The 3,191-nt window shown below is 65.7% G+C and overlaps 1 protein-coding gene across 1 annotated transcript in view; it reads right to left on the bottom strand.

Annotated features, from left to right (window-relative positions):
* Ncor2 (nuclear receptor corepressor 2) overlaps positions 1-937 on the bottom strand; it is a 134,544-nt gene extending 133,607 nt beyond the window's left edge. Inside the window, 1 exon segment of the mRNA XM_048785477.1 lies at positions 803-937. The gene's annotated coding sequence lies outside the window, so the exon portion shown is untranslated.
* Positions 938-3,191: the final 2,254 nt, after the last annotated feature.

The raw sequence follows: 3,191 nt of genomic DNA, 5'->3' as shown, positions 1-3,191 counted from the left end.
CCCCCCCCGACCCCATGATGGATGCCCAGCAGGGAAGCTAAGTGTTCGCAGACAGAAAGCCCTTTTATCGTCCTCAGGCGGGCCACTGGCGTGACAAGAGATAACTCAGACAGAGGAAGGCTCCCAGGGGCAGGACTGGATGACGCAGGGCAGACAGCAGAGGAGCACAGCTAGGCCACCCTTCTCTGCGGCCAGCCCCAGCCCCTCGTCAGTCCCCAGCCGTCAGGGGGCGAGGGCTCAGGGCCAAGGGGAGGCCTCCAGGGAGACCCCAGGCCACTCACCCTGAGCTGCCCTCCAGAGGCCAGGACAAGCCACCAGGCCACGCCTGCAGGACCCCACCCCCCGCAGGTCTTTGTTCGAATGCCGTCCTCCCAGGGAGGCCCTCCTGGTCCCCACTTGACACTGCAGGCAACCCCTCCTGCAGTCCCTCGCCCAGCGCTCATCCCTGTCCTGATGGTCCCTCACCCAGCCTTCGTCCCCAAGATGCAAATCTTGAGGGTTCAAGGCTCTGCCTCACCCTGGGGCCTGGCATAGAGTAGGTGCTTTACAAAGAAATCCCTCTGCCTGATGAGGACACCTCCCCCAGGCAGCGCCAGCCAGGCGCCTCCTCGCCCCCCTGCGCGCCTCGCCGCGTCCTGGAAACCAGCACCCCCACCCACCACTCCCCCCGGCTCCTGGGCACCTGAGGAGCCCTGGCCACATCTGCCAGGCAGAATTGTTCCCCCAGGAACTCCAGGCCCTCTTCCCACAGGGGGTCCCAGCAGCATAAGCCTTGGGGACAGAGGGGACAGAGGTGACCTACCAGAAACTGCCCCCAGCGAGACTGTGTCCGGTGAGACTGTCCTCAGAGGCCAGGGAGACCTGCGGGAGAACACACTGGTTACTGAGAACCTGGCTCCCAGGGTGGGGCCTTGGGACCACATCACCTGCAAGGAGGTGACCATGGCCTGAGCCCTGTGCCTCGTACCAGCCAGCAGCCCAAGGACTTCTCCACAGTGACCCAGTGACAGAGGCACTGCCACCCTCTGAGAAGGGGACACTGAGGCTCAGAAACAGCCTCGCAGCCGGCCCTGTGGCGAGGAGGTGCCAAGTCCGGGCTTCCACAGACGGGGCCCGGGCAGCCCATGCACTGCCCCTCGGCGTCCCTGGCCCCCAGGAGCCCACGCCTGAGAGCTGGAGAACCCACGGCCCCACACCAAGGTGAATGCAGGGCAAGAAAATGAGGGCCTCAGGCTGGGGGTGTGGCTCAAGCGGTAGCGCGCTCGCCTGGCATGCGCGGGGCGCTGGGTTCGATCCTCAGCACCACATACAAACAAAGATGTTGTGTCCGCCGAAAACTAAAAAATAAGTAATAAAAAATAAAAACGAGGGCCAGGTACAGGGGGACGAGGCAAAGACAGATATACTTCTCCAGAGGACATGGGGAGGGTGCGTGGTAACGGCTGGCAGCAGGACACAAGCCAAACCAGGAGGGCCCCGAGGGGCCTGCCGAGGCTCAGCCAGATAGGCACTGCCCATTGCTGACAAGGACTTGGAACAACCGACCGACCGTGTGCACGGCTGGCCCCACACCGAAGGGCGCAGCCACCACGGAGGACAATCAGTGAGGCCTCCGCCAGGCGGGCTCAGGCTCCGCCGCAGGACCCGCGAACGCCGGCATCCAGAGAAACGAAGCCACCTGCGAGGACCTGGTGCGAAAACCCAGGGCGACCCCCTCCACGCCCTCAAGACCAGCCCCTGGCCGCCACCAGGGCGCCCTGCCCAGGGCGCCTCCTCCACAACGAGGCAGAGAGGACAGGGGTGCGCGGCCACCACAAGGGACTCAGGCTCGCAGGGAGCCCGAACAAGGCCCTCAGGGCTCACCCGCGACTGTCTACTCGGGAAAGCGACCCAGGCAGAGGCCCACTGCCTGTCCTCCCCTGCCACCCTGACCCTGACCGCACCCTGGTCAGGACATGTGAGAACTTCTGCATAAATAAAAACTACCGTCCTGGAGAGACACTGCAAAGGTCCCCACAAGGCGGGCCCCAGCTGCCCACTGTGGCCCTGGGCAAGGCCCACCCGAGCGCAGCTCTCCCGTCGGGACAGAGCTGGCTGCGGCTGCCTCAGGACGCGCCCTGCAGAGCCCTGGGTCCTAGGCAGACCCAGGCGGCCGCTTCTCCACTGGAGGTCCAACCCCGAGGACCAAAGCTGCTGTCCAGAGGCCAGGGGCAGCTGTGTGACCAGGTCCCTGGGTTCAACTGGCCTGCCCCTCCTGACTGTGCAACCTGAGCCCGGGAGCTTCACCTCTGAGCCTGTTTCCTTGTCCCCAGAAAGAAAATGGCGAACCACCAAGTGGCCGGACATGGAGTGCAGGAGCCAGGCCCAGTGCTGTGCCCTGTCCAGTGGCTGGCGAGCTGCCCTCTCCAACCCCACCTGCCTGGCAGCCCTCCCACACCCCAGGGGCCCTCAAGGGGGACAGTCCGGCAGCATCTTTCCGCCCTTTATTCTCCAGGAGGCGCTCTCACTGGTGCCGGGCCTGGCCCTGGGTCTCGCCATCTGCGGCAGCTCCAGGGACAGGCCCTGCGGGACGCTGGAGGCAGGGGAGGCCTGGGCGTGGCTCCCAGAGCCTCGGTGGCCAGCCACCTGCAGCCTGCCTGGGATGGCTCCGCAGGGCCAGGCCCAGAAGGCAATCTCCCCGGGGAACGGGAGGCTCCAGCCTCCGCCCTGGGCGCAGCTGGGAATCCCATGCCAACTCTGACTCCAGGCACCAGAGCAGCGGCAACCCCGGACACCCAGCATAGGGTCCAGGACAGGCGGTCCAGGAGAGGACACCGCGACTCCCAGTATGAGGAATAGACGCACGCGGGGTCCCCGGTTTAGGGAACTGACCCAGCAGGGACCTCAGGAAGGCAGAGGCTGCTGCCGAGCTGANGACCCTTCCCACCAGGCTGCTGGGCCACCAGGAGAAGGCCCGAGGATGTGGTCCTCCAAGCCCCAGGCGCAGGCCTTTGCCTCCAGGGTCCTGTGCCCCCAGGGCAGGTGGCCAAACGCTGCGAGACATAGGCTGGCATCCCCCACTCCACTGCCCGGCCTCCTCCCAGAGCCCAGCTGGAGGGACACCCAGCAGGACCACTGCACCAAGCTGTGCTCTGTGCTCGGACCTCCAGCCAGGTACACTGTGGATCCAGCATGGCCTCCCAGAAGGCACC

The sequence above is a fragment of the Marmota marmota genome, unplaced genomic scaffold (assembly GCF_001458135.2).
Source record: "Marmota marmota marmota unplaced genomic scaffold, marMar, whole genome shotgun sequence".
Taxonomy (NCBI): Eukaryota; Metazoa; Chordata; class Mammalia; order Rodentia; family Sciuridae; genus Marmota; species Marmota marmota.
Note: the sequence above shows the minus strand (reverse complement) of the source record. Positions and strands in the feature narration are given on the sequence as shown.